This window comes from Danio aesculapii, chromosome 6, assembly GCF_903798145.1.
Source record: "Danio aesculapii chromosome 6, fDanAes4.1, whole genome shotgun sequence".
Lineage (NCBI taxonomy): Eukaryota > Metazoa > Chordata > Actinopteri > Cypriniformes > Danionidae > Danio > Danio aesculapii.
Window position 1 is genome coordinate 20,883,321 of NC_079440.1, and position 11,923 is coordinate 20,895,243.

The window sequence follows — 11,923 nt, forward strand, 5'->3', positions numbered from 1 at the left end:
TGGATACAGAAGCTTCCAGTGTACATAAAGTGACAAGTGACAACACAAAATAAATCTGAAAAAATAAAATAATAATAATAAAAAATGATGAACATTAAACAGATGCGGTTAGTGAAGAAACCTGGATGTTGAGTTGTATGTACAGATTGTTATAAATATACAGGTTATAAGGTGCTGTGTACAAGTGCGAATGTAGAGAGTATTGCATTGTATATTGATATAAGGTGCTGTGTACAAGTGCGTATGAGAAAGTATTGCACATATTTATTGCACAGCAGGGGAATATTTAACTGTTCATAAGGTAGACAGCCTGAGGAAAAAAAACTTTTCCTGTGTCTGGCTGTTTTTGTGCTTGGTGCTCTGAAGCGCCGACCAGACGGTAACAGTTCGAACAGGTAGTGTGCTGGGTGTGAGGCGTCCAGAGTGATTTTGCGAGCCCTTTTACTCACTCTGGAAGAGTACAGTTCTTGAAGAGTAGGAAGGGTTGTTCCAGTGATTCGTTCAGCAGTCCGGACTATTCGCTGTAGTCTACGGAGGTCGGTTTTGGCAGCTGAGCCGAACCAGACGGTGATTGAAGTGCAGAGGATGGATTGGATGACAGCTGAGTAGAACTGTACGAGTAGCTCCTGTGGCAGGTTGAACTTCCTCAGCTGACGAAGAAAGTACAGTCTCTGCTGGGCTTTCTTCACAATAGAGTCTATGTGAGTGTCCCACTTCAGATCCTGAGAGATGGTGGTGCCCAGGAACCTGAATGACTCTACTGCAGCCACAGTGCTGTTCATGATGGTGAGTGGGGGGAGTGCAGGGGGGTTTCTCCTGAAGTCCACTATCATCTCCACTGTTTTTAGCGTGTTCAGCTCCAGGTTGTTGTATCTGCACCATAATGCCAGCCGCTCCACCTCCTGTCTGTATGCAGACTCGTCACCGTTCTGGATGAGGCCGATAACAGTAGTGTCGTCTGCAAACTTAATGAGTTTGATGGAGGGGTCTTTTGCAGTGCAGTCGTTGGTGTACAGGGAGAAGAGCAGTGGAGAAAGAACACATCCCTGGGGGGCACCAGTGCTGATGGTGCGGCTGTCGGATGTGATTTTGCCCATTCTGACTAGCTGTTGTCTATCTGTCAGAAAGCTGGTGATCCATTGACAGACAGAGCTAGGGACAGAGAGCTGGGCCAGTTTGTACTCAAGCAGTGATGGGACGATGGTGTTAAAGGCAGAACTGAAGTCCACAAACAGAATCCTTGCGTAGTTCCCTGGTTTGTCCAGATGTTGTAGGGTATAATGCAGTCCCATGTTGACTGCATCATCCACAGACCGGTTTGCTCTATAGGCGAACTGCAGGGGGTCCAGCAGGGGTCCAGTGATGTCCTTCAGATATGCTAGCACCAGTCTTTCGAATGACTTCATGGCCACAGATGTTAAGGCCACAGGTCTGTAGTCATTGAGTCCTGTGATCTTTGGCTTCTTCGGGATTGGGATGATGGTGGAGCGCTTAAAGCAGGATGGAACTTTGCGCTGTTCCAGTGATCTACTGAAGATATGTGAGAAAATGGGAGCCAGCTGGTCAGCGCAGGTTCTCAGACAGGCTGGTGAGACACCATCTGGCCCTGGTGCTTTCCTTCTCTTCTGTTTACTGAAGATCTGACGCACATTATCCTCACTGATCTGAAGAGCAGGGGGGGAGAGGAAGATGGCTGGAGGTGTTGATGGCTGTGTAGGGCGATGGTCCGGCCTGTGTTGATGTGGTATTGATGGACGTGTAAGGAGATGGTCCGGGCTGTGTTGATGTGGTGTTGATGGCTGTGTAGGGAGATGGTCCGGGCTGTGTTGATGTGGTGTTGATGGCTGTGTAGGGAGATGGTCTGGGCTGTGTTGATGTGGTGTTGATGGCTGTGTAGGGAGATGGTCCGGGCGGGTGTGAGGTGTCTGGTCATAGGTGTCAAACCTACAGTAGAACATATTCAGCTCATTTGCAGTATGTTTATTGCTGTCGATACTGGGGGACGGTGTCTTGTAATTAGTGAAATCTTTTAAGCCTCTCCACACTGATGCAGGGTCGTTAGCTGAAAACTGGTTTTGCAGCTTTTTGGCATAGCTTTTCTTAGCCACACCAATCTCCTTTGTCAATGTGCTCCTGGCCTGATTGTACAGGATCCTGTCACCACTCCTGTAAGCATCCTCTTTGGCCTGACGAAGCTGTCTGAGTTTTGGTGTGAACCATGGTTTATCATTGTTAAATGACAAGTAGGTCCTGGTAGGGATGCATAACTCCTCACAGAAACTGATGTATGATGTTACAGTCTCTGTGAGCTCGTCCAGATCTGTGGCTGCAGCTTCAAAAACATTCCAGTCAGTGCATTCAAAACAGGCTTGTAAGACCTGCTCTGTGTCGGCTTAGTAAGTTTTTGCCTGTAAGTTGGTATAAGATGAACCAGGCAGTGATCGGAAAGTCCTAGAGCTGCTCTGGCGACGGTATGCTAGCATTGCAAGCTAGCATTTGACAAAGGACAGCTTCCAGAATCACTCCCAGTTCGATGCTGGATTCGGCTAAAAAAGGAGCAGCTCCAACCATGACAGCAGAAGCTGTGGATTGTGAGACACAACCTACAAGTATTTTTATTTGTTAAAATTAATCTATTACATGCATAGTTTCATAGTATGTTGCTGCAAGGACATGAAACAAGGACATAAACAATGGGAAATGCTGTTTAGCACTGTTAACAATTTAGCTACAAATTCATATTTATCCATCAAACCCATTTAAACACCCACAATCTTCACCAGCACTGCAGTGTCTCTCTAAGCGGCCGCTTTCCGTGGATTCTACATCTCAAATAACAAACTCGCAAAAGATATGTAAACGTTTCATATTACTTACAAATGCTTATTCTGAATATATGTGAAAGACTCTTGTCAGATGCTATTTTAGAGCAGGTGTGAGGTTCAGCTGTGTTCTCTGTGTCATTTTCTGTCTGATTCAGGCTAAAACTGCTAGGGCTAACAGCTACTCTGACTGACAGTGTTTACACAGCTGAGGCAAAGCGACTACTTGTAGGGGCGTGACACTTTTGGTGACGTGGAGCTGATCAGCGAATCACAGCACATTATGTTAGCTGACCAATCAGAGCCTCTTGAGGGCGGGTCTGTTGGAGGAACTAGGAAATCTGACAGTCGTTTTCATGTTAGCGGAGTAGCTTTATATAATTAAAGTAAAAAAAAGCGTTTATAAATGCATATTTAAAAAAAAAAATAGTGTGATTTTTTGCAAATTAAGCATGAGCACACATTACTTTGCATCTTATAAACACAACCAAGCCTTAAAATTACACTCTGGACCACCTCTTTAAAGCACCCCTTTTTTGAAATTTCAACAAATGTACAAAACGTGAGAATATTTCAAACTATCAATATTTGTGTCCCAAACATAATAGTTAACTTCCACAGACTGAAAACCAGCTAAACGACTGACAGACATAAGGCACATCACAAAACAAATAATCTGACAGTGGACTGTGGACACGTTTTATTTTACCTTTACCTTTATTTTAGAGCTTTGCCATTTACATTTACTTTACTCTTTCAAAAGAGTAGGATTATATCTGATTCAAGCAACTCTAACATTACTAGTAATTGAAAAAAAAACATCCTAGTAACCAGCAAGAACACCCTAATATTGCCTAGAAACCAGCAAGAACACCAAATGATAAAACACAGCAGCTATATTTCAGCAAAAATGACAAATAATATTTCAATAATAACCTCAACCAAAATCTTTCAAAGTTTTGCAAAAAAAAAAAATAACTTGCATTAAATTGGCTGGCAGTACTACTGAGGGTTCCTACAGTTTGGTTAACTTCAAATTCAACCACCTTTCACAAAATGTCCAATATCTACACTTTTGCATGAATTTCAATGAGAAGAGCTTAAGCTCATAAAACCAGAAGTATTAGGATATCTGAATGCTTTCTGATATATGATATGAAGTTTTTTTTACATTAATTTATAGGCCTGTCACAATATCTATTTTTTGTTGTACAATATATTAATAATATAATAATAATAATATATTTTATTTATAACGCGCTTTTCTAAAACCCAAAGCGCTTACAAGAAAGTGAAAACAACAAAGCACAGTAACAAGTCCTAAAAAGATGAGTTTTAAGTAGCTTCTTGCACCAAAATATATTGGAATAAACAATATTATTGTCATTTTATGTCACTCATTTTATATAATGCCAGAATGACAATATAATATCACAATGCAAGAGCACTCTTCCAAAGAACACATAATAATTTATTCTTAAGAACGTTTCATTTAATTATAGTCATTTTAACAATTTAATAGTTCAGAATGTGAAAACAAATAATAATAAATGTTAACAAAAATGTGCAAGGTAAAAAGTTAACAGAGGTTGTGACATCTGCTACCAGATCTATTTTGAGTTGTCAGATACCCACATGAAAATATACTATAGTAATTTATAGTAAATACTACAGTGTTTTTTAACCATACTGACACTAACACCTCCAATAGAGACTTTTTGCACAATCAGCTAAAATGTTGCTAGAATTGTTTTTTATGTATGGGCGATATATTTTGCATTACTAAAAATGATTGAGGTCATGTCCATGTGTTGTGTGAGAAGTCGATATATATTGATTATTGTGACAGTCCTATTGATTTATTTAGCTTACAGCAAGCAACATTTGGGCAAAAGATTATCACAATTTTTGTACACACGTGAACGTCATGTATGAATGTTTTCAAAGTTTATGTAGATTATGTAGCATGAATTTACTGTGCAGCTTTTCCACTATTGGGCCGAACAATACTGTTAGCTTGTGCTGATCCATTCCGTGCCAATCTGGTCCAGTCAGAATTGAAACAATTTCGGACAATACAAATGTCACCGGGGCCAACTACATTGCCATCATGGAAATTCTATAAAAAAAATTATACAATCTATAATACTCTTTTAGATTTTTAGGTTTGGAATTGTAGTATTATAAATGTGATTGTCTGGTGATGTAGTGTTATAATGTTGTCGATTCGGTGTGCATTTATGACTTCAGGAGGGGTGGCTTTGGACAGCAGTTTGCATGCAGGGAGGGATGTTCATTTCCAATGCGATCAGGCTAAAGCTAGCATTCTCCCAGATCTCCTACTGCACCTTTAAGAGTGTTTTTTTTTCTGAAATTTGGCCTGTGATGGAAGCATATAGCTGCAGAAACATGACTTGAAGGCTTGACTTCAGTGAGTGTACTGAGACTCCCGCAAGTTCATATCACATTTGCCTGTTAATGGAGACAGGATAGTATGACTGGCCAATTAGAAGTCCTAAAGGAGATTTTCATGTGCATATTTTCAGTACTGCCAGTTCTAGTAAATCCCATCACGTGCCTCAGATGGATAAGCATTTACTACACAGTCATAGTTCACTAATAATAGTCAGATTATAATTTATGTCAAGTTATGTATTTATTGTCCAACATCCCCTTTTATTTCTCTGAATTTAATTGAACATGTCTGTATTTATTTTATATTCAATTTGTTTGTCTGCATTAATGTATGTCTATATTAATCAGTGTTAATACAAAGAACTGCTTTCACTCTAAATTGGCAGAAGTGTAGGGAGCACCGCTACTGGGTGCTGCTCTTACAATGGAATGGTCTTTCGAGTTTCACTTATTTTCAGTGAAGCAGCTGAGTTAAATCTTCGGTTTATTCAGCAACTGCTGGGGATTTCCTAGGTTTCCTAGGAAAGCACCCTCTGGCCTGCAAAGGAAATTTACTATTGATCACAGATCATTGCTCCCTGACAAGATGTGCATGAAAATCATAACTTTGCTTAATCATGTTTGCGATATCATTCCGATTGATTACCCAGCCCTACAGGAATGGCCCATGAGTTTGAGGGCCCCAGGCCAGATCATGAGAACCAAAATTAAATGATATAACAACATCAAACATAACTATTCTGAAATAAAACAATTAATAATCTCACAGCAGGTTGTTTCCAAATAACCGTACATCCAAAACTATGTGTATGTATTAAGTGCAATGACAATTAATTAGGTATTTTTCTATTTGTAATAACCTTCCCCAGGGCTCTCAAGTCTCATGCATTCAATGCGAGACATACACATTTCAACCATTTCACACGCCAGTGTATTTCTCACTCTGAGAAACAATATATAAGTTGAGCTGCTGTACACACAAGACGTGCAGAAGGTAGAAACTGTAACTGATCTGATGTTAGAAATGTTGTTATTTCCAGTTAAACTGAAGGACCCAGCCACAAAACTGTTCATTACTAGGTACCGTAAATATCAACACAGTGTAACAAAACATGTTCAGTGCACCCACAACTATATAGAGATCTCCATGGCTCTGAGTGCACCATAGCGGATGCAGCAGACCGACACAAATAAAATCAATAAAACATAACCTACTAACCTAGTGGGAGCTATAAGTGTCAACTAATATAGCATAAAATAAAAATGAATAACCATGTGAATGTAGCCTTTGTCATGTTGAAATAAATCATCTTGAACAAATCCCTTTTTAACAATCATCGTGAGCCACTTTAGCTGAACTGTAATTTTATAAAAAGCTTTAAATATTATTATTATTATTATTATAAAAGTCTTGCATGCAATTGTTAATAAATCTTGTTAAATTGGATCTTTAGGGTAAATGACAGCTAGCAAGGATACTTGAAAAGTTTTTTTTCTCTTTAGCATTCTATAGTTATATAATTGGTTCATCTAAAAAGTGGTATGGGAAATAAAGAATTATAAAATAAATCAACGTGTGTTGTTTAATATAAATTTAAAATACATCATGTCAACTAAATAACTATAACGAAACACTTATTGGGAGAAAAAAAAATTATTAATGCTGCCATTTTAGCAATTCAAACATATTGTAAAAAAAGAAAGAAAAAAAAACGTAAAATGGATAACAAATACAATAAGAATTATTTGTGACTGATTTTATTCTTGATTGATTTTAGAACAACCTTGAGAAAGGTTTCAAATTGGTGGCTAATAAGACTGACAAATGATGTATTTGATTTACTGTGCCTGTTTACACTGCTACTGCCTTAATTGAAACCTGGTGATTGAAATTTGTGTCCGTTTGCTTTCCTGTTTGTCATTTAATGACTGAAAGCTTATGCTTGATGTTACTTTTGGGTGTCACTGTAACAGTGGTTTATGTGTTAAAAGATGACATCATTGCCAGTGTGCTGTGTGCAGATCACATTTTGTGAACAGAAATATGAATGTATATGCAGCAGTACAAACTACATTAAAATGATTACCCTGGCGTGGCAACAGACAACCTTTATATCATCCATAGGACAGCCAATCCAGCACTGTACTGACGGCTCATCTACAAAATAAAAAACTTCCCCAATTTTGATAATATATACCCTTCAATGTGGTGATGACATTGGCCCATGGACATTTCCTGCTTGTGGTAAAACTATTTCATGTCTGTAAAAAGAGGCGAATCAATCATAACTTGATGTTATAACAGATATCGTAACATTATTTATCAATATGGGGAACTTTTTGGACTCTCTATGGAAATTTAAAGTGTAAAACAGGAAATATGTCAGGATCATTGTTATTGTTTACATCCCTCAAAATGGTATTGAGAAGTGTGGATGGGCTCTTTTGGCTTGGGAAAGTGTGTTGAACCTCTAAGCGTGATCTATCAGGAAGCAAAGGGAAGAGACAGGACTAACTTTTGACTAGAGCCATATCTCACCATTATAATGTCAAATTAAAAGGCCTACATGAATTTTAAACAAGGTCTTCCCAAGCCAACATCAAAGTTTAACTGTAGCCAGTCATTAAACTGATTCAGGAACAGAACTCTGGTTATAAATGTTTAGCTGTAACAACACAATTATCAATTATCACAATACAACAATAAAAACAGAGATCTAAACTACCACACAGATCACAACAACCTTTAAAATCCATCTATTTTAATGTTACTGTGACGTAAACTTTTTTTGTTAGTGTTTGTATTGTCTTGATATCAATGGACTCATCAAAACACACTATAAATGTGTTCATGTCAGATTTCAGGTCTTCTGAAGACATTCTATTATGTTATTTAAACAGCATGTCCTGTCTACACTCAAAATATATTTGCTGTTTGTTCAAACTACTAATTTTAAATGAGCTGAAACATCACAATTCATGAGTTTTTCGTAGGACAAATTAATTGTTTTATGTTCAATCCACCTAAATTTGTAAAAGACTAATAAGTTAATTCCTTCATGTTGTCCCAACACAAATCTATTGTGTGGAACCCAGCATTTTTACAGTGTAGTTATGACAGTCAGTTCGGTTAAACGTTCTCCATGATGTTACAGTTGTGTTTCCATTATAATGAACAATCTGTTCATAAATGTTTGTTTAAAATGACTGCATTTTGCTGTTGTTTCATTCGTGCTTATGGTGTAAAACTCCCTATCCGGTGTCTGTTAGATGAGAGCACTGGATTGAATTTAAAACCCTGAAGGAAAAGACTGTGAACTGTAGAATGGATACGATGTGTTGTGTACACATAATCTCTTCTCATTGTGCTCTTAACTTTTCATTATGGAACGAGATTTACCTTTGACACACAAAAAGTGATAAACTGCATAAAACTATGCACTCAAAATACACTCAAAAGTACTTGAGAGGCTTTCTGATTAAAATATCAATGCGAAATGTATGTAAGCCTTCTGATAATGGGCCTTCAGTTAAGAAGGAGACTGGATTTTGAGTTGTGGGAATCAAAATGACTTTAAGCATGTAGGGCTGTTCAATATGATGATATATACGATATGGACAAAATAAAAAGTCTATCTTTCACAATGCTTTCACAAAATATATTGCTTATGAGCGCTACATTACGTGCCATTACAGGGATGCAGACCAAGACATGAATTACACCATCACAAGAAAGTAGCGATCTTGAAAGTACAACTTTACATTTTGCATTTTATTTAAAGATTTAAAAATTTTTAAAAAACATTAGTTTTTTTTAAGAGTTTTATATTTTATTAATAGTTATTTTATACTTCCACATTGTTATTCAAACATTTGACCTGAAGTTCTAATTTAAAGTGAGAAATATGATCACATATGAATAAGTACATTTCTGAATATACACTAAACTGTAAAAGAGAAATGCCCCTTTACATGTGGTTAAAACATATCAACTACTAATTGATTAAATTTAAAGAAATGGTACTACATTGTAATTTATATCGTTATCAGAATTTGTGATGACCAGCATCTTAAGAGTCTAAATTTTACTAAAAATCATGTACTGGCATTTCAATTAAACATTATGAGGGCAAAAGAACATTTTTAAAAAATTTGAACAACATTAAAATAACCCATGAGTAGGCCTACACAGATTCTGAGAGTGGAGAAATCCGCAGATTTTTAGCCTATTATTCTATTTATTTACTCATGTAAACGTGTGCAAATTTATATTTATTCAGTTTTTTTAACTAATTACAGCAATAATATTGACTTATATGAAAGTGTTCATTTGATTTGTTTACAATACAATTTGTAAAGTCATATTTTCTGTCTTTTAGTAGATATTTTAAATGAGAAACTTGCTTTGTTTACCAAATAAGTGGATCTAATTGGATTTGGATTGTAAATATCAAATAAAAAAGCTTAAAAGCTATTATTTTTTATTTCATATTTTAAGTTTAGTTATGATACACCCAAAATAATTCAGCATGAATCCGCAGATTTTTTACAAAATTCTCCGCAAAAATGGAAAAAAAATGTCTGCAGATTCTGTCTGGCCCTACCCATGAGTGAGTATATAATACCAGTGTGTCAAGTTGGGATGGGGACTATGCTTTCCTCTAGGAGAATTCACTTGATCAGAGAACTCCAGCTGAGAACATTTCTCACCCTTTATTTGGTATATTCCAATATTCCAATTCCAATATTTGGTATAAATAGTTAACCAATGCAAGAATGGAAGTTCTGTCATTATTTACTCATACTCCTATTGTTGTCCATTGAATATTATTCTTTCCTGTAAGTCTTGATAAGGACAAAATGAGGTTTTTAATTTTCTTATTTTTAATGCAAGAAAATGTATACGTTTACAATAGATCTCAGATAAGGCTCTCTTTAATAGGATTTGGCATGGAGCTATTCTTGAATACATGTCAGTAGATTATCTGACCTGTATTGTACATGATAAAAGTGGAGTTTTTAATAACTAAATTTTAAAATTAATTTAATAAATTTTGGGACCCTTTCCTGGCATGTGTTGATTTTGATATTGCTTCTATCCTGACAAAAGCATTTATTTAAGAATGTCATGGTTGGTTTTGTTGAATATTTTACACTAACTATTATTACTTCAATATTAAGTTGTTTCTGCCTAATTTTACAGACCTATTGAACTCCAATGTATGTATATGTGCACCTGTAAGCTCCATTTGTCTATCTGAGCTGAACTGTACCTTCATGTTTGTTTATTTTGTTTTTTGTTTAACTTTTATTGTCATTATATCATCATTTTGCAAGGATGTTTTTATAAAAGCAAAAACTTAATAAACATATATATACCAAAAATGAATATTATTCTTGTCCATATTGTTTGTTCCCTTTTTCATGGAAGTGAAAAGACAGCTCCGTCCAACAAGACAAATTAAAAGCCCAATAATAAATGTAGTTCATATGAATATGCCCTGCAGTTAACAGATTTGTATGAATTACATTTCAGTCAATATTCACTACTCACTGAATTTTCCCGTTATTGTCCAACCCTGCCTACCATTTCAGTCCAAATCTTTCAGTGAAAGATATAGTGCAATCTTGCTAACACCTGTAGAGCCATCCACAAATCTTAATGCGATATGTAAAAAGGGCACTGAAGAGCCCTGTGATTAGCAGAGGAGTAATGACATTGGACGGTGCAAAGCTCTCTAGCAGGACAACAACTATGCTTTTTCAATAAATAGATATAGATATGTTGAGATAGCAACCACAGAAAAGTCCAAACCGCATCGGTTTTGATAAACGGACCAAGACAAACACCAGAAAACAAATCACGCCCTCATTAAAAAAGTAGTAAAATAATATATTTCAATCTAAAATGTGCCGGATTTTAAAGTCCCCAAAGAGTCTCGTGGGTTTGGGGGTCCCGTGTAGTCCAAAGCTACTTTGTTTAAAGCTCGTTCACAACCGGAACGACTCATTCTAACGCAAATTACCTTCGCTTGAATATAAACAAAATGTTGAATTCTAAGCTTCTCTGCGTGTGAAACTGACAACATAAACACGTATGTGTGAATAAAACATTTATATAAGCATTATTACAACGCACGTTTAACTCACCTTCTGTCCACGGTACTCCGCTTCTGTGTTTTGATAAAAGTTTATCCAACTTCGAAACAACGCAAATTCGCACGCTGACCACTACAACGTCTACTGCGCGATCTACTCGGTTTACGGTAGAAAAAAATATATATTTATACAAATTAAAAGAATAAAATAGCAATATTGTTGATTTTTACATTACGCTTTTTATCACACGGGTCTGCTGCTTGGATTGTAGTTTAAAATGATATCCATTTAAAATGAATGCTTTGCTATTTACTGGCCGTTTTCACAGTCGGCATAAACGCGTTACAGCCGCTTTTCAAAGTGAAAAGGTTTCGTGTAGAAATGAATCACTAGAAGAGACACCAACGAAAGCCTTTGGTTCCAAGAGAGGCGACCCGGAAGTACTTTCTAATTGGTCAAATACGATGACGCCACTTTTTTACTAACTTTTTATTCTTTTTTGATAAACTTGGCCCAAGTGATCCTGTATACTTGCCTGCAAATTGTTTAGATTTTTCTAAAATACTTCTATCCCAAGCCAAAGTGCT

General features: G+C 36.5%; 1 protein-coding gene across 1 annotated transcript in view; it reads right to left on the reverse strand.

Moving 5' to 3' along the window:
- Positions 1-11,695, reverse strand: part of LOC130230502 (plexin-B1-like) — a 110,320-nt gene extending 98,625 nt beyond the window's left edge. Inside the window, 1 exon segment of the mRNA XM_056459537.1 lies at positions 11,388-11,695. The gene's annotated coding sequence lies outside the window, so the exon portion shown is untranslated.
- Positions 11,696-11,923: the final 228 nt, after the last annotated feature.